Consider the following 20,264-nt stretch of genomic DNA (forward strand, 5'->3'; position numbering starts at 1 on the left):
GGACTCTTCCTACTCTTTGGGATTCTGCAGAGATTCTTGCTATTCTCTGAGATTCTAGAATCTTTCTACTATTTGGGATTCTGCAGAGACTCTTGCTATTCTCTGGGATTCTAGAATCTTGCTACTCTTTGGGAGGATTCTGCACAGAATCTTTCTACTATTTGGGATTCCGGAATCTTGCTACTCTTTGGGATTCTGCAGAGACTCTTGCTATTCTCTGGGATTCTAGAATCTTTCTACTATTTGGGATTCTGGAATCTTGCTACTCTTTGGGATTCTGCAGAGACTCTTGCTATTCTCTGGGATTCTAGAATCTTTCTACTATTTGGGATTCAGGAATCTTGCTACTCTTTGTCCTTATTCCTTATTTGTCCTGATTGTCTGTCTTGATTAGATTGTAAGTTCTGTCGAGCAGGGACTGTCTCTTCATGTTCAGGTGTACAGCGCTGCGAACGTCTAGTAGCGCTATAGAAATGATAAATAGTAGTAGTAGTAGTCTCTGGGATTCCGGAATCTTGGTACACTTTGGGATTCTGGAATCTTGCTACTCTTTGAGATTCCAGAATCTTGCCACACTTTGTCCTTATCTCTTGTTTGTTCTGTTTGTCTGTCCTGATTAGATTGTAAGCTCTGTCGAGCAGGGACTGTCTCTTCATGTTCAGGAGGTGTACAGCGGTGTGTACCTCTAGTAGCAAATGATAAGTAGTAGTGGTAGTTGTCTTTGAGATTCTGGACTCTTGCTACTCTTTGGGATTCTGCAGAGATTCTTGCTATTCTCTGGGATTCTAGAATCTTGCTACTCTTTGGGAGGATTCTGCACAGAATCTTTCTACTATTTGGGATTCCGGAATCTTGCTACTCTTTGGGATTCTGCAGAGATTCTTGCTATTCTCTGGGATTCTAGAATCTTTCTACTATTTGGGATTCCGGAATCTTGCTACTCTTTGTCCTTATCCCTTATTTGTCCTGATTGTCTGTCCTGATTAGATTGTAAGCTCTGTCGAGCAGGGACTGTCTCTTCATGTTCAGGAGGTGTACAGCGGTGTGTACCTCTAGTAGCAAATGATAAGTAGTAGTGGTAGTTGTCTTTGAGATTCTGGACTCTTCCTACTCTTTGGGATTCTGCAGAGATTCTTGCTATTCTCTGAGATTCTAGAATCTTTCTACTATTTGGGATTCTGCAGAGACTCTTGCTATTCTCTGGGATTCTAGAATCTTGCTACTCTTTGGGAGGATTCTGCACAGAATCTTTCTACTATTTGGGATTCCGGAATCTTGCTACTCTTTGGGATTCTGCAGAGACTCTTGCTATTCTCTGGGATTCTAGAATCTTTCTACTATTTGGGATTCTGGAATCTTGCTACTCTTTGGGATTCTGCAGAGACTCTTGCTATTCTCTGGGATTCTAGAATCTTTCTACTATTTGGGATTCAGGAATCTTGCTACTCTTTGTCCTTATTCCTTATTTGTCCTGATTGTCTGTCTTGATTAGATTGTAAGTTCTGTCGAGCAGGGACTGTCTCTTCATGTTCAGGTGTACAGCGCTGCGAACGTCTAGTAGCGCTATAGAAATGATAAATAGTAGTAGTAGTAGTCTCTGGGATTCCGGAATCTTGGTACACTTTGGGATTCTGGAATCTTGCTACTCTTTGAGATTCCAGAATCTTGCCACACTTTGTCCTTATCTCTTGTTTGTTCTGTTTGTCTGTCCTGATTAGATTGTAAGCTCTGTCGAGCAGGGACTGTCTCTTCATGTTCAGGAGGTGTACAGCGGTGTGTACCTCTAGTAGCAAATGATAAGTAGTAGTGGTAGTTGTCTTTGAGATTCTGGACTCTTGCTACTCTTTGGGATTCTGCAGAGATTCTTGCTATTCTCTGGGATTCTAGAATCTTGCTACTCTTTGGGAGGATTCTGCACAGAATCTTTCTACTATTTGGGATTCCGGAATCTTGCTACTCTTTGGGATTCTGCAGAGATTCTTGCTATTCTCTGGGATTCTAGAATCTTTCTACTATTTGGGATTCCGGAATCTTGCTACTCTTTGTCCTTATCCCTTATTTGTCCTGATTGTCTGTCCTGATTAGATTGTAAGCTCTGTCGAGCAGGGACTGTCTCTTCATGTTCAGGAGGTGTACAGCGGTGTGTACCTCTAGTAGCAAATGATAAGTAGTAGTGGTAGTTGTCTTTGAGATTCTGGACTCTTGCTACTCTTTGGGATTCTGCAGAGACTCTTGCTATTCTCTGGGATTCTAGAATCTTTCTACTATTTGGGATTCTGGAATCTTGCTACTCTTTGGGATTCTGCAGAGACTCTTGCTATTCTCTGGGATTCTAGAATCTTTCTACTATTTGGGATTCCAGAATCTTGCTACTCTTTGTCCTTATCTCTTATTTTTTCTGTTTGTCTGTCTTGATTAGATTGTAAGCTCTGTCTAGCAGGGACTGTCTCGTCACGTTCAGGTGTACAGCGCTGCGTACGTCTAGTAGCTGTAGAAATGATGAGTACTGTAGGGTGGATGTGGAAGGTGCTGCGTCCTGCTGGGGTCCGCCACCAGAGGTGGCACTGCAGAGACCACTGAGGCCCAGCGACTTTCGCTTTTGCTTCTTTCTAGTGTCGTCCGTTTTCTGCTGCTCCTCCTCGCAGTCCCGGGAAGGAGGAAGCGGGCTGGCTGGCAGCTGGTAGGTGGTGTGAGCGCTGCGCAAGTGGGTTGGCATTTGGTGCCGGGAGAAGCCCGTGCGTTACCGGGACACCGAGGGCAGAGAGGAGAAAGGTCTTTCGTCCCGATTAAGCAGCCGGGGCCGAGTGGTCCCTGGGGGGGACAGGGCAGGTCTCCCCCCGTTGAGTCGATCTTTCTTCCCTTCTCTCCCAGGAACTTTCCGGGTCGCTCATTTGGGCTTGAAGTGCGGGGTTGGGGCTCCGAAGTCTTCTCGGGCTTCTGCTGATGCTCGCGATTTTGCAATCGGAGGATAAACAGCGGAGCCTTTTCCTTTCTGCCCCCGAAAATGACATGATGGGGGAGGTTAGGGAGCCAGAACCGAGCAGTTCTCCTCGATGTCCTGTTCTGGCTTCATTTTCCCCGTTAACTGTAAAGATATTAACTTTTGGCAACACACTCCTAAATTCTCCTGCAGGTAACGTCATCGGAATATTTTCTGCTCTTTTCAGCCTTCCACTTCCTCGTGTATCTTAATACTGCTAGAGAGAGGGAAGGGGCTGGAGCAGGAGGAGATTCGAGGTGGCTGGTAGTTAGTTTGTGCATTGGCTTTGTCCAGATTTTACTGAGCCTTCTACTCTCTAATGCCTCCCCCCCCCCCTTAGCCTCTACCTTGTGTTGCTATTTGCCTGAAGTCATCAGTGGGTGAATGCTTGGGTGGTATAGGGAGGAAGAAACAGGTGCACCAGAATCAAGGGAGAGAAATACATAAAACGTGGGAGCTGGCCACGAAGAAAGATACCTTTGTGTGTGTTTGTGGGAGAAAAGAATGAGAAAAATATCAGGGAGACCAAAGTGTGGGAGCTGGGGAGGAAGAAAGACAACTTTGTGTGTGTTTGTAGGAGGAAAGAATGAGAAAAATATCAGGGAGACCAAAGTGTGGGAGCTGGGGTGGAAGAAAGACAACTTCGTGTGTGTTTGTGGGCGGAAAGAATGAGAAAAATATTAGGGAGACCAAAGTGTGGGAGCTGGGGAGGAAGAAAGACAACTTCGTGTGTGTTTGTGGGATGAAAGAATGAGAAAATATCAGGGAGACCCTTTCCCAACGCCCCATCCCAATTTTTTCCCCTGCTGCCATCCCTCTCCCTCCTCTGTTTTTTTTTTTCTCTCCCCTCCAACTGTTGGCTTTCTCTTTCTTTCCCTGCATTCTCTCCTTTTTTTTTTTTCTTTTTGTGGCACAAGAGGCATGAGCATCAAGAGCCCAGCATAATACTCTTGTGTACCCTCACCCTCCCTTTTTGCAGAATGGAAAGTAGGAAGGCGGTGAGAAGAACTGGCTGTGAGTTTATGTATTGGGCAGAACCTTGAGTGGTTGGTTGCAGGCTGCAGCACAAGCTAAAGTGAGACCCCCATGGACTGAATTTAGTTAGTTGATTTACGTGCCAGGTGGTCAGGGACTTCAGAAAGCTTTGTTTCAAACTCTGAATAACATTACATTTGTTCAGCCCAGAAGCAGATGAATTTCTTTTTGCCCGAATGTTCCGGATATCCAGCACTGGTATTAGCCTGGATAATCCAGGTATGGCCCAGTGCTCTATATCCGGGTAGTGAAAAACCATCATACCAAGCATTTAACCCCCCCCCCCCCCCCCAACTGATGATCGTGGATTAAATATTGCCCTGTATTTTTAGATATGAGTTTTATTTAAAACACTCTTGGAATATAAGTTGTACAGAGTATACCATTATTTTTATTATTATTTTACTGATTTTACTCTCTATTTTTAACCAGCCCCTTCCTGAAATTTGTTCCTGATCTGCTTTGTTTCTGCTTTATATCTACCAGTAAAATGCTTGCGTAGGGTTTTGATAAATGTGAACTACTCTTCAGTGCACTGTTAGCCACTCTACTACTACTACTTAACATTTATAGAGCGCTACTAGGGTTACGCAGCGCTTACAGTTTAACAAAGAAGGACAGTCCCTGCTCGAAGGAGCTTACAATCTAAAGGATGAAATGTCAAGTTGGGGCAGTCAAGATTTCCTGAATAGAGGTGTAGTGGTTAAGTGCCGAAGGCGACATTGAAGAGGTGGGCTTTGAGCAAGGATTTGAAGATGGGCAGGGAGGGGGCCTGGCGTATGGGCTCAGGGAGTTAGCCACTCCCACTGTTGTAGGTAGTAAAAACATTACAGACACCACTGTGGCAGAATGGATGGGCCCAAAGCTCCTTTTTTCTGCTGAGTACCTTCCACTGAGGATGGAAGTTTGATAGCTAACCTCAGTCTAAGGCTATGCATCTGGATCTCTTACATCCTGCTTTTGACTTTCCCTGATTTTGGCCCATAGGCTTCAATATGAGGTACAATAGTTTAAAAGATGATTATATTCTTTTTATTTTGTTTGTTTTCCTGTTCTCTCCTTGAGGTCTAATTTATTTATTTATTGTGAACATTTATATCCCACATATTCCCACCAAGGCGGGCTCTATGTGGCGTACAATGCAGGAGAAGGTACATCATAATAACAGTAGTGCAAAGCTGAAGAGAAGGGGAAAAAAAAGTCGAGAAGGGGAGAGAGGGAAAACTGGAGGGGAATGGAAGGCGGAGATGCAAGGATCAAGCTGCTGAGGAGAATGAACGATCACATAGGTCTTCAGGGATTTCTTGAATAGGTTGTGATCAGTGGTCGCTTTTAACGCTGATGGGAGAGCATTACAATAATGGGATCTTCATTGTATATGATTAATGCTACCTGTTGGAATTTTCAGTGTAGTTTTTATTTTTGAGAAGTTTTTTTTCTTTCATTGTAAAAAATATTTAAGCAATGTAAGATGTTTGAATTCAAAATAATTAAAACAAATGCTAATGACGGATAAGGTCCACTGAAGGAGTATTTTATTATACATATGATTTGGTATAAGCATGGGATTGTTAATTTCGGTCTGATTTGTGATTGTATTTCATGGCAGCTAAAGATGGTGAGCTTCATCTAAGGTTATCTAGTTTCACTTCTCATACAGTGCTATAGACCCAAAGTAGATCTCGGTTTTTCCCTTCATTTTTTCTGCAGCAAGATCTTTTGTGGTTATCAGAGGCCATCTTGAATTTCATTAGTGTTTTTCAGTTGCCTCCAGTAAAAGGCTATTTTAGTATCCACCACTCTTGTGAGAGAAATATTTCTTGGTGCAGCTTTTGGTTTTATTTACTTTGGATCTCACACCATGACCTCTTATGGATTGCTATTTTTTTTGTTACATTTGTACCCCGCGCTTTCCCACTCATGGCAGGCGCCATGCGGCTTATATTTTTGTGCTTTATATATACTTTTAAGGTCTTAGAGTATTTTTATCATATTTATAAGTGTATTTTGCCATCTTTTTTTGTATTGAGGGGGGTCACAAATACATTGGAAAAGAAATCCAACATCATCAGGCAAAAAGCTTTTCTAATTTCCTATATAAACAGTTCTTAAGTCCATGTATATTCATGAAAACACCTGTATGAATAATGCCATTTTCATTTGTTTTTAAAAAGCCAGCATGTTCACTTCTAATTGAAGATAAGCTTCTAATGAGTTCCACAGCCTAGATCTCACCACTGAAAGGATGCCGAATCGTGCTACTGCTGTTAGAGAAACCTCTTTTAAATGGAATGGCAAGTAGACCTTGAGGAGATGATCATATCTATCTGTCTTTTTTTAAATTTTCTCTTCTCTCCACTAGGGTATGCATATTTAAGTCACTAACTCTGGTGCAGACCATGTTTCAGTGGTCTATCCGAGTCCTGCCTATATCTTTTTGGAAGTAGCATCTCCAGAATTGGACACACCATCCAAGATGAGGTGTCATTAATGACCCTGTTCAGAGGCATCATCATTACCTTTCTTTTACTGGTTATGCCTCTCCTTACGCACCTCGGCATGCTGACTCTGGCCGCTGGCTTATCACACTGTTTCATTATTTTGAGATGATCAGACACAATCTATTCAAGGTCTGTCTCCTGATTAATTCATATAAGCATTTCACACCCATCCCCATCATCCTGCACATTTTTGAATTGGATTTCATCTACCATGCACTTCCAGCTTTCTTAAATTATCCTTCACTCTGCCTGCTCCTTAAGTGGTGTTCACTATATTGCACATCTTACTTAATGTTATCTGCAAACACACAATCTTATTCTTCTAACTGGTGTGCATTATCACTCAAAGATTGAACAGAACCAGCTACAAATACCTAAAGCATTCAACTAATCGCCCCTTTTCCTCATAGTGTCTTGAGGGGACCACCAGCCAGTCAGGTTTTCAGGGTATCCCTGATGGATATGCATGGAAGATTTGCATACAATTGAGATGTCTGGCATGCAAATCTGTGTCATGCATGTTGGTTAGGGATGTCCTGGAGACCAGACTGACTGGTGCTTCCTCGGGACAGGTTTAAAACCCACTGCTTTACAGAACAATCCTGTAAAAGCACATAGTTGGAAATTATACTTTTAATATTAAACTTTTCTTCCAGAGATAAATACATAAGGCCAATTTCAAAAAGGCATTTGAAAAGTGCTCACCCACCCTGCAGCTAAAAGATCAAGTTTATGTAGAGGTCATGACCTAGGGTTCTGCCTTGACTGTAGCAGCTCTTTGCTGCCCCTTAGAAGATGCCACTCTAGGCAGCTCCCTAGGCTGCCTCATTGTTAAAACCAGCCCTGATTTTTTGAGCGGTTGGCTGTGAATTGTTAACTGGGCAAACAGCTTATTATTTTACCCTAGATATACCAGCACCCCTTCTAGCTAGCCCTTCCCTATCTTCGACCCCTAATGTGCCTGAAACATACCTACCTTATTCGACCCTAACATCACATTGTATTTGTTCCTCTACCGGACTTGGCGAACGCCTTTACGGTACTATGTAAGCCACATTGAGCCTGCAAATAGGGGGGAAAATGTGGGATACAAATGTAACAAATAAATAGTGAATTTCATTTATCATCAGCCTCTATTGTCTACCACCCTGGGTTCCACGTGTGAGATATTCAGTTAGTTTATGACCTTTTGTAGGATAAAGCTTTGCCCTAATGCGCTTATATCCCTGAGTTAATTCTGCGGCCACCTAATCCAAGAAATTGATCAGATCTGACTGATGTTGCATAGGGTCCTGCATTCTTTTGGATTCAAGGTACTTAACGTCCCACCTTCAGCTTTACTTTGATCCTAAATAGAAAGGGGATGGGATTTGATATGTAAACCGCTTTGCTTGTAACCACAGAAAGTTGATATGTACAGGTACTTATCTTGTACCTGGGGCACTGGATGGTTAAGTGACTTGCCCAGAGTCTGAAGGAGCTGGAGTGGAATGAAACCTGGTTCCCCTAGTTCTCCAGCCACTGCACTAACCATATTTAGAGCTGCTCTCTGCAGGCAGTAACCAAGCTACAAGATATTGGATTATTTTTTTTTATTGTTGGTCATATTGCCATAGTAGTCATTGTCCTCATGACTTCAGCAGCATGTTCTTTCTAGTACAGTTTGTTTTATGGAAGACTAGTAAAAAAAGGCCCGTTTCTGACACAAATGAAACGGGCGCTAGCAAGGTTTTCCTCGGAGTGTGTATGTTTGAGAGTGTGTATGTGAGACTGACTGTGAGAGAGAGAGAGTGTGTGTGTGTGAGAATGAGAGTTTGTGCAAGTGCGTATGTGAGACTCAGTGTGAGAGAAGAGAGTGTGTGTTTCACACACAGTGTGTGCGAGAGAGAGAGTGTGTGACACACAGACTCTCTGTGAGACTGAGTGTATGAGACCAAGAAAATGTGTGAGTGACTGTGTGACACATAGAGAGTGAATGTGATACAGTGTGAGACATAGAGTGTGTGAGAGACAGTGTGTGAGAGTGAGAGAAAGACATTGACTGTGAGAGAGAGAGAGTGTGTGAGAGAGTGTGTGTATGACAGAGATACCTCCCCCCCTCTCTCTCTGGTGTCTGAGCGTTACTGTGCAGGCCGCTGAGCTCTGGCTGTGCTTCAAGGAACTGACCAATCCTATTTAATAGAGTGCGCCTCTAACATTCTGAAGCCGAGAAACTTCATGTGGTTGGTCACTTCTGCTTGTGATGAACCCGGAAGTACGTGATGTCAATTCAGGAGATAGATACAGAGAGCAGGAATGCCTCAGCCATGCAGTCAGCTTCAGAATGTTGGAGTTGGCGTTTTATTATATAGGATAAGCAGCAGGAAAATGTAGAGCTTCCAGGCGACATAGCATTGTGGTGTTTTGCAGTTCTTTAGACCATCCAGACTAGTGGGTTATGTCCCCTTACTAGGAGAGAGAGAGAGAAAAAAAAAGCAGAAATTGTCTAATGACATCACTGGTATAATAGATGATGTAGCCAGGATCCTTTCAGTATTCCTCTGCTTCCTGTAGATGGTGCAGGTTGGACTGGTGTATAACTTTTGCTCTGATAGTTTGTGTCCAGCATTTTCTGTTTAGTGCTATGTGTTTAGTGAGTTGACAACACACATACAAGTAGGACTCCTCGTTTTGCATTCACTACTTGGTGTATTTATTGACCCCTGATGCAGACGCTTTTTTAGAGTCGAAACACGGCCTGTGTCGGGTCGTTATCTTTGATATAATAAAGACTGTTGGACTCACGTCTCCAGTGGTGAATCGTCTATTAGTCTCTACTTTTGCCTTCTGTGATTCGTCATCGTAGAGAACTTTTCCTGTTCTATATTTTGGATTCTGACTCCCCTGGACACATGCTACAGCCTTTATTTAGTGGTCGAGGCTGGCCAGTGTGGACCCCAAGAGCTGGATTATAATCCATTTTAGTTGAGCATGGAGGGGTTCGCTGCCCCTCTGAAGCCTCAAGCTTTGCCGAGTGAAGGTCCTTGGATTCAGTGGGGCTTTTTCCAGAAGGGCTACTCCTTTTTCCTCCCTCTGCAGAATTAAAAATTAGGTCCCTTTAACTTAATTTCCTTGCTAAAGGCCACTGTTTGGGAAAACAGGATGCTGGGCAGGATGGACCGTTGGTCTGACCCAGTATGGCTACTCTTATGTTCTTATGTAACATTACTTTTGAAATGTTTGTCAGTCAGAGGGATTAAATTACAGTAGCAGCTGTCTCTGCCTAAACAAGAACAGGGAAATTCCCCAGCTGTCTTGCAGCTTAAGGGGAGTGCTGTTCACGCCCCCTTCTTCTAAGCAGGGACTATTTTTAGATGCCTTTTTACATCCCTTTTTTTTTTTTTCTGTTATCTGTTTTCAGCACCATGCCAGTGCACAGATAACTGCAGAGTTTGTGGAAGCTAGTGATTATCACTGCTGGCTCCTATTACCCCAGTACAATGCAGGAGCTTCAATGGAACTTCTGAATAATTTGTTTATAGGGGAGGGGGCGGCGGCCTCTGTTCCTACCTGGTACCTCAAGTTTTTGGCAGGAATGGCAGCCTTTTTTCAGCAGACCACAATTCTGTCCTCGTGCCCACGAAGGATCATGTTCTGCTCCTTTTGTTATAGGGATCTGCTCCTTCCCATGTCACAGGAATTCTGCGGAAGGGATCCCATGGGGGAACCTTCAGTTCTAGGGCCAAAATTCTGTCAGATACTCGGGAGCGCTTTGGGGCAGGCTCTTTGCAGCTTCGGGCCACTGCCCTGTTTTGGTCTGACTGGGGCACAGGATCCTTTTGAGGGACCTTCTGATCGTGTAAGTCTCCCCCTTAGCAGGGAGTCTGGACACTGTTGGTGGAAGTCCATCCCTCATCCTCCACAGAAGAATGTTGTGGTGCAAGGAGTCCAGATGGTGATGACTTTCCCCTGGGGACTCCTTGCTGGATTCCACAAAAAATGTGGAGAGAGGGAAAAGGGATGGTAGACAGAAATAAAGGTAAAAACTAAAACAGTAAGACCCAGTGATAGGGAAATTGCAAGCTCTGTTAACATCAGGGGAAGGCTGTACTACATTCACCCATGACTTCCTTCAGCCAATAACTCTAATCCTTTCATTCTTCTTCATCAAAATTCAAGGCAGATGCTTTTGTTTTGTACTAAGAGGATTTGACATGCCACTTGAGAAGTATGGAGCTGAATGAATGGCCCTACTGTCTAGGCAAAGGTGAGATTACAGAATTATGACTGGACAGCAGCCAGGGCTCCTGAGTTCCTGTTGCCACAATGATGCCCACAGTGATGTTTTTGGCAGAGGTCTCTTGCTCCACCTTATGTAGTACTTGCTAATTTTAATAATTAAATTTAGATCAAATTTAGAATGGGCGTGCAAGTGGCAGATGAAGTTCAATGTTGACAAGTGCAAAGTGATGCATGTGGGTAAGAGGAACCCGAATTATAGCTACGTCTTGCAAGGTTCCGCGTTAGGAGTTACGGATCAAGAAAGGGATCTGGATGTCGTCGTCGATGATACGCTGAAACCTTCTGCTCAGTGTGCTGCTGCGGCTAGGAAAGCGAATAGAATGTTGGGTGTTATTAGGAAGGGTATGGAGTCCAGGTGTGCGGATGTTATAATGCCGTTGTATCGCTCCATGGTGCGACCGCACCTGGAGTATTGTGTTCAGTACTGGTCTCCGTATCTCAAAAAAGATATAGTAGAATTGGAAAAGGTACAGCGAAGGGCGACGAAAATGATAGTGGGGATGGGACGACTTTCCTATGAAGAGAGGCTGAGAAGGCTAGGGCTTTTCAGCTTGGAGAAGAGACGGCTGAGGGGAGATATGATAGAAGTGTATAAAATAATGAGTGGAATGGATCGGGTGGATGTGAAGCGACTGTTCACGCTATCCAAAAATACTAGGACTAGAGGGCATGAGTTGAAGCTACAGTGTGGTAAATTTAAAACGAATCGGAGAAAATTTTTCTTCACCCAACGTGTAATTAGACTCTGGAATTCGTTGCCGGAGAACGTGGTACGGGCGGTTAGCTTGACGGAGTTTAAAAAGGGGTTAGATAGATTCCTAAAGGACAAGTCCATAGACCGCTATTAAATGGTCTTGGAAAAATTCCGCATTTTTAGGTATAACTTGTCTGGAATGTTTTTACGTTTGGGGAGCGTGCCAGGTGCCCTTGACCTGGATTGGCCACTGTCGGTGACAGGATGCTGGGCTAGATGGACCTTTGGTCTTTCCCAGTATGGCACTACTTATGTACTTATGTACTTAAGTATGAATCTGAGGTGATGCCTGCTGTTACAGAAAGTACACAGCTGTGTACTTTTGGGAATGCTGCATGGGGAGGAGGAGGGATGTTTGTAGCAGTTTACCTCATGGTGCTCCAAATCTATATATATAAAACTCACCCTCAACGTTCTATTTGCACTGACGTCACTGAAGCCAGGTTCGTAAGTTCGAAGCTCTGAAGCCACAGAAAATCACAGTCTGTGGGCCCCGCCCTCGCGTCAAACGTTATGACGTTGAGGGCGGAGCACATTCTCAGCTCCAACGTTGTACTGCACTGTACCTCTGCTCCGCCCTCGCGTCAAAACGCGATGACGTCGAGGGCGGAGCACACGGGGGGCGTGCCAAAAGGGCCAGGGCCACACATTCGCACGGAGGCTGCAGGGGGGCCGGCGACACACGGAGACAAAAAGGGACGGAGGGGAGCCTTGCTAATGCCCGTTTCATTGCGATTTGAAACGGGCCTTCCTTACTAGTTTTAATAAAATAGTTTAGAGTTGTACCGAATAGCATATTTTACTATTCGGCCGAATACAAATGAAAAATATTTGGCTGAGTACGAATAATGGCATTGAGTTTTTTTAACATCTCTATATATAAAAGGCACCACCAACGTTCTAAATGAAGCCTCCAGCCAGAAGTGTGAAGGGGGAGAGATATCCGGTTTCCCCATGAGTGTCTGCCCCGCCCTCGCTCTCTCTGTAACACAAACAGTGAAGGAAAACACAGCAAAGCAGGAAATCAAATCGCTCTCTCTGTAACAGTGAAGGACTCAGAGGGGGGAGGGGAGAGAGGGCAGAAGCCCTCACTATCTCTGTAACAGAAACACAGCACAGCAGGAAACTTAACACTGAAGGACTCGACTCCAGGGGGGGAGGGGACAGACAGCACAGGGGAAGGGAGAGAGGGCAGAGGGCAGGGAGACACACACTCCCACATGCACACAGAAGAAAACCTTGCTAGCCCCCGTTTCATTTGCATCAGAAACGGGGCTTTTTTACTAGTAAATAATAAAAGAAGCAATGTGAAATCTGAGATCAAGGTGCTCATTTTCAAAGCACATATGCTTACAAAGTTACGTGGAGGCATATTTTTAAAGCGCTTAGACTTACAAAGTTACATAGGGGCTCATTTTCAAAGCACTTAGCCTCCCAAAGTTCCATAGAAACCTATGGAACTTAGCCTCCCAAAGTGCTTTGAAAATATGCCTAATAGTATCCTATGAAACATTTGAGTTCTAAAATGAGCCCCATAGTAACCTATGGAACTTTATAAGTCTCTGTGCTTTATTTGTTTATTTATATTTTGCTCACACCTTTTTCAGTAGTAGCTCAAGGTGAGTTACATTCAGGTACACTGGATATTTCTCTGTCCCAGGAGGGCTCGCAATCTAAGTTTGTATTGTACCTGAGGCAATGGAGGGTTACGTGACTTGCCCAAGGTCACAAGGAGTAGCAGTGGGATTTGAACTGGCCACCTCTGGATTGCAAGACCGGTGCTCTAACCACTAGGCTACTCCTCCACTAGCAGTGTTCCATGTAGAAGCCTGCCCTTGCAGATCAGCAACGCAGCCTCGCAGGCTTCTGTTTCTGTGAGTCTGACGTCCTGCACGTATGAGCAGGACGTCAGACTCACAGAAACAGAAGACTGCGCGGCCGCGTTGCTGATCTGCAAGGGCAGGCTTCTACATGGAATGTTGCTAGTGGAATAGCAGCATTCATTCCATGTAGAATCTCAACTAGTAGCAACATTCCAGAATCTCCAATAGTAGCAACAGCAACATTCCATGTAGAATCTCAAATATTTATTTAGATTTTGCTCGCACCTTTTTCAGTAGTAGCTCAAGGTGAGTTACATTCAGGTACACTGGATATTTCTCTGTCCCAGGAAGGCTCACAATCTAAGTTTGTACCTGAGGCAATGGAGGGTTACGTGACTTGCCCAAGATCACAAGGAGCAGCAGTGGGATTTGAACCGGCCACCTCTGGATTCCAAGATTGGTGCTCTAACCACTAGGCCACTCCACTCTTAAAATGAGCCTCCAGGTGTTTATTTCAGTAGGATTTAGCACAGTAGAGCCCCGGATTATTTGTATTCAGATTTAAATTGCTATTCTCTCGAATACGAACAATGTATTCAGGGTTGAATCGAATGTGAATATTCAGTACAGCCCTAGTACTGATTAATAGACTTCTTTGTAGGGCAGTGAGGAATACAAAAATATTTGTAAAATGTGGATGCAAGACCAAATAAGTTATTTATTTGGATTTTGCTCACACCTCTTTTCAGTAGTAGCTCAAGGTGAGTTACATTTAGGTGATTTGATTTTTTTTCTCCTCCACCCACCCCCTTTCCTGCTTATATTATGCTTTCTTGTGTGTGTTACGTTGCATGGCTAATGTAGCTCTTTCCAACCCCCTGTGTGTGTATTTTTTTTCTGACCAGGAAGTAGAGGACAGACAGTTTGAATGGACTCCTACTTAAACATTCCATTGGTTTTGAGAAGGAGAATAAAATGAACCCGAGTGTAATGATACATCTAACCATCAGGTGTCTTTGTCAACAGATTTCAAAGAATAGGTTTTATAGTTTAATCACAGTCCTACTGTCCCTCGGCAACTACTGTTCTGCTTCTCCATCACGCTACACACATAGCAAGCTGGAGGAAATGGTGCAGTTCAGCCTCTAGGTGTCATTGAGTGGAGGAGTGGCCTAGTGGTTAGGGTGGTGGACTTTGGTCCTGAGGAACTGAGTTTGATTCCCGGCACAGGCAGCTCCTTGTGACTCTGGGCAAGTCACTTAACCCTCCATTGCCCCATGTAAGCCACATTGAGCCTGCCATGAGTGGGAAAGCGCGGGGTACAAATGTAACAAAAATAAAATAGATACTATTGGAGATTCTACATGGAATGTTGCTACTACTGGAGATTCTACATGGAATGTTGCTACTATTGGAGATTCTACATGGAATGTTGCTATTCCACTAGCAACATTCCATGTAAAAGGCTGCGCAGGCTTCTGTTTCTGTGAGTCTGACGTCCTGCACGTACGTGCAGGACGTCAGACTCACAGAAGCAGAAGCCTGTGCGGCCACATTGGTGATCTGCAAGGGCCGACCTCTACATGGAATGTTGCTAGTGGAATAGCAACATTCCATGTAGAATCTCAAATAGTAGCAACAGTGGAGGAGTGGCCTAGTGGTTAGGGTGGTGGACTTTGGTCCTGGGGAAATGAGGAACTGAGTTGGATTCCCACTTCAGGCACAGGGAGCTCCTTGTGACTCTGGGCAAGTCACTTAACCCTCCATTGCCCCGTGTAAGCCGCATTGAGCCTGCCATGAGTGGGAAAGCGCGGGGTACAAATGTAACTAAAATAAATAAATAAAATTATACATAGTAATCATGAAGAAATCTATGTAGCTCAATCATATGCATTTGTGTATCTGTTGGTGTATTTTTGTGACTGTGAGAGTAGAGAGAGGCAGATCACTGGCTGTTGATGTTTCTGTGTATCAATGTTTTGATGATGCAGAAGCCGGAATTGCATTGGGCCTTTTTTTGGAGGGGTCGAAGGGGGTTATTTCTCTGTATCCCCCTGCCATGATCTGGCCAAATTTTGGTCTGGTTAGGTTAATGTTTTGGGAGAGTTGTTTTGCTCCCAGATGGACAGAATGGCTTTCCAACATTACTTTGGTTGGGAAGAAGAGAAAAAGAAAAGAAAAAAAAAAACTCAAAAGTAAAACAAAATCATGAGGAGCGGAGGCACATGTAGGAAAATAAGGTGAATCGTGTACAAAATATTTCAAAAAGTTCATTTCCGTGGTCCAAATCTAGCGAGCATCCACTTTAAGAGACCATAATACCTATATGTAGAATTTTTTTTTTAGTTACTCGCTTTTCCAAACCTGTGTCCAGGGTAAGTTACAGTTCAGGTTCAAAGGGCTTACAATCCAGATTTTGTACTCAAGACAGTGCAGGGTGAAGTGACTTGCCCAAAGTCACAAGGAGCATTGTTGAGAAGCAGGATTTGAACCCTGGTCTTTGTGGTTCTCAGCCCTTTTCTCTTACCACTAGGTCACACCTTCTCTCCATATACATCCAGAACTTACAAGAGCAAAAGGTTCTATTATTTAGGGAAACTCATTAAGTATTTGGCATCGTAAAATATTTTAGCAGTTGCTATAGGGGCAATTTTATAACTTGGTGCCCCAATGCTATCCACTTAACACCAATTCTATAATGGCATGTTGGCACCAAGATTGTTATGGAATATTAACGTAACGTTGGCATTGGTGTGCCCATAGCATTGGTAGGCGGACTGGATGGACCATTCAGGTCTTTATCTGCTGTCAAGAGTCACACTTATTATCAATTGATGATTAAACCAACAATGAATGTGGTATAAAAATATTTGTTCCTGGTCTGTCTTTGCCATTTTTGGGACTCGGACTGTAGAAATCTGCCATGCACTGTCAATGTTCCTACTACTAGAGTTGCCATCAAAGCTCTCTCCAGCCCGTCCTAATCTGCCGTGCCATATAAGGGACACAGACCGTAGAAGTCTGCCAGACATTGGCCTTAGTTTCTCACAGCCGGAGTCTCCACCTAAGCACTAAACATACCAACTTGCATGCAAGTTGTTTACGTTTTGCTTTTGTTTATTTTTATTTTTTTACCATCTGTTTTCTAATTAGGGATCCTTTGAGGCACATTTTCAAAGCACTTAGCCTTCCAAAGTTCCATAGAAAATATGCCTCTTTGTGTTCATCCCACGCCTCTTTGAATTGTGTTAACTGTTTTTGTCTCCACCAACTCCCTCTGGATACCCCTTAAAGGGTTCTTGTTACCACAGATGCAAATCTCTTCGATTGGGGAGCTCACTGTCTTGGACAGGTGGCATATGCCTCTTGGCTTGAGAAGGTGCTCTCCTGGTTCATCAACCATCTGGAGAACAGGTTGGACATGCTGGCCAGAGCCTGTTTGGACTTTGGCAGAGCCATCATTCGGGGGGGGGGGGGGTCTTTTCTTCCCCCACCCAATAGATCTGCTTTGGTACATCCCATTCATTCAGAACAGTGGAACGGAATCCACAGCAACTCTATAAGGAGGCCAGTAATGTCATTACACTCTTGTACCATCTTAGGCAGTGCTGACCTCACCCACCCTAAACGACAGCTCTCATTCTGCATTGTGCATGCAAAAAAACCCCATACCCTATGCCCAGAAATCAGCTTTTCCTTAGTACAAAAAGGTAATTTCAAGGTCCAGTCCCTATCTGGCTTTGATACATATGAATGCCATTCTGCCTGTTTCTTCTCTTCTTTCAGAGGCTTTTTCAGTATTTATGTAAGATTCAAACTAAACATGGACAGTTCTTTTGGCACTGAATTCCTCTCCTGCAACCCAATGTGCTCCTTTTTAAGAAGCAGATGGTGTATTCAAAATGTCCAGTACATATTCCTTGAACATCTATACTGGAAAGGCATTGAGAGACATCTGAAGATTGTTGCCTAGTCTAGTGTTCCATTTTCCAGTTTTGTTATATATGATACCACTGTCTGTGGCTACAGCAGAGCTGGTGATTGGCAAGGCTTCAATTCTATTTCAATAAGTGAATTTCCTAAATGCTCCACAGCATTTGCCTCTTGAGTTTGGATTCTGCTTTTAAATACTAAGGTAATGGAATCCATATTGAAATTGATCACTCCATCGTGGCAATCTCTGTCCACACAGCTTAAGCCTTGACAGAAGCTGCATTTCTGAAGTAGGCTGTGAAAATTGTAAGGCTGTTTACAGCTATTCTGCATGCTGTTTTAGATTCTTTCATTTGTCATTTGTCAATTTGTATTTTGTGTTTCCATATCATCATGCTGATCAATCCATAGACTGGTGGGTTGTGTCCATCTACCAGCAGGTGGAGATAGAGAGGAAACTTTTGCCTCCCTATATGTGGTCATGTGCTGCCGGAAACTCCCCAGTATGTTCTCTATCTCAGCAGGTGGTGGTCACACACAGCAGCAGCTCTGGCTAGGCCTCCAAGCCTAATTTTTAGGTTTTGTTGAGTGCCTGGGGTTGAGGGCTCTTTTGAGCAAGTGCAAACCTGGTGGTGCCAGGTCCCTCCTTTTCTCCCCCCTCCCGCTGGCTCCGTTAAAAAAAAAAAAAAAAAAATTTTGAACGTCCTTAAAGGCGTTTATTTCGACGTTTATTTAAACGTTCATTGCAGCTACTCACTGGGACACCAGGTCGTTACAGCTCGGAGCGGAAAGCAGGTAATTTTTACCTTTTTATAGCGGGCAGGGGGTTCCCCGATTTATCTCCTCGTGGCATATGGCGTCGGAGGGCGAGGGCGTAAAGAGTCGCTCCCCGGATCGCTTGGGCGCTTCTAGAGGGGATGCGGGGGTCTTAAAGTCTGATTCGCCCTTGTTGGGTGACAGTTTTGTGACCGATGAGTGTCCCGGTCCTTCCTCTGGTGTGGCGGTTTTTCCCGCCATAAACGCCCATCCCCCGCTCCTCGCCTCCGCCATCTTGGCCGGCCACGCGGCTCGGACGGCTTCTTCTTGGGCCGCCCTTGAGGTAGGAGACATTAATGCCATGAACGCCCTTAATTTGGGCGAAGCACAAAGGCGGCTAAAATTAAGCGCTGTTTTTCCCGCGCGGCTCCTTCGCGGAGTGTCGCGCCGGACGCCATCTTGGATGCGCAGCATGTCTCTCCCCCGCTCTTGCGAGCGCCGGTTGAGGGTGCATCTAGGGCTGTTGCCCAGGCTGCGAAAGTGCACAGTCTGGGGGGTTTCTCCCCCGAGTTTATTTTGCTGCTGCATCAGGCCTTCCTTATGCAGAACGCTGCCCCTGCTCCCTCGTCAGGTAAAGAGGTTGAGGCCCCCGGAGGTAAACGCCCTCGGGTTGATTCCCAGGCCTTGGAGGACTTTGTCTCCTCCGATGTAGATGAGGGCAGCGTATCTGAGTTCTCCCAACGGTCCTTTGCGGATTCCTTGGAGGAGACGGATCCCCGCTCGGATGGAGCGGATGACCCCTCTGCAGCGCGACTCTTTGGCTCAGAGGATTTGCCCAACCTGTTTGTGCAGGCCATGGGCATTTTGAAGATTTCCTCTCCGGAGGACGTCTCTCCCTCAGCCCCTGTTGGCTCTGCCATTATGCTGGGGACGAAACGCCCGCCTAGAACCTTCCACGTGCATGATGCCATGCACACCTTAATTTCGGCTCAATGGGATGTCCCGGAAGCGAGCCTTAAAGTGGCTAGGGCTATGTCCCGCCTCTATCCTTTGCCTGTAAGTGAACGTGAGGCCTTTCTGTGGCCTACCGTGGATTCTTTAATCACTGCGGTGACTAAGAAAACGGCGTTGCCGGTGGAAGGTGGCACGGCCCTAAAGGACGCCCAAGACAGAAGATTGGAGGCGGCCTTAAGGTCGTCCTTTGAGGTGGCTGCTTTAAGTTTGCAGGCCTCAGTTTGCGGCTCCTATGTGGCCAGGGCGTGCCTGACTATGGTGCAGCGGGCTTCCCCCTCGGATCATTCCTTGAGGGCTGATTGGCCGGCCCTGGAATCGGGCTTAGCCTATTTGGCAGACTTGCTGTATGACGTCTTGAGAGCCTCAGCTAAAGGCATGGCTCAGACAATCTCTGCGCGGCGGTGGCTTTGGCTGAAGCATTGGTCTGCTGACCACGCCTCTAAATCCCGCCTGGCTGGATTGCCTTTTAAAGGCAAGCTGCTCTTTGGGGTCGAGCTGGACAAAATCGTGACCGATCTCGGCACGTATAAGGGCAAGAAGTTACCAGAGGTCAGGGCTCGGGCTAGTACTCGCCCTGGTACCTCCAGAGGACGGTTTCAGGAAGCCCGTCGGTACCGCCCGGGCAGGTCGGGCTCCTCTGCCCCCTCTTCCTTCAAGAGGAACTTCTCCCCCAAGCAGCATTCCTTTCGCAGAGACCGCCGTCCCGGAGGTGCTCCCTCCGGTTCTCCCCAGGGTCTCGTACCCAATGACGGGGCCTTGGTCCACGCCCCAGTGCAGATTGGAGGACGGCTGTCCTCGTTTATGGGCGAGTGGACCACAATAACTTCAGACGCTTGGGTGCTGGAAGTCATCAGAGACGGCTACAAGCTAGAGTTCTGCCGACCCTTAAAAGACGGGTTTGTACTCTCTCCCTGCAAGTCTCCGGTCAAAGCTGTGGCAGTGCAGCAGACCTTGGACAATCTGATCCGCCTGGGGGCGGTCGTTCCGGTGCCAGAAAATCAGCTTGGCAAGGGACGTTACTCCTTTTTCTTTGTGATGCCAAAGAAAGGAGGTTCTGTACGGCCTATCCTCGACCTCAAAGGGGTCAATTGGGCCTTGAAAGTTCGGCACTTTCGCATGGAGACCCTCCGCTCTTTTAGAGCGGCAGTGAAGGCAGGAGAGTTCCTGGCATCCTTGGACATCAAGGA

The 20,264-nt window shown here is 45.3% G+C and overlaps 1 protein-coding gene across 1 annotated transcript in view; it reads left to right on the forward strand.

The window, feature by feature from the left end:
• The first annotated feature begins 2,577 nt into the window (after positions 1 to 2,577).
• FAM3C (family with sequence similarity 3 member C) overlaps positions 2,578 to 20,264 on the forward strand; it is a 95,420-nt gene continuing 77,733 nt past the window's right edge. The window contains exon 1 of the mRNA XM_030216558.1: positions 2,578 to 2,680. The gene's annotated coding sequence lies outside the window, so the exon portion shown is untranslated. The remainder of the gene's footprint in view (positions 2,681 to 20,264) is intronic.

This window comes from Microcaecilia unicolor, chromosome 10, assembly GCF_901765095.1.
Source record: "Microcaecilia unicolor chromosome 10, aMicUni1.1, whole genome shotgun sequence".
NCBI lineage: Eukaryota > Metazoa > Chordata > Amphibia > Gymnophiona > Siphonopidae > Microcaecilia > Microcaecilia unicolor.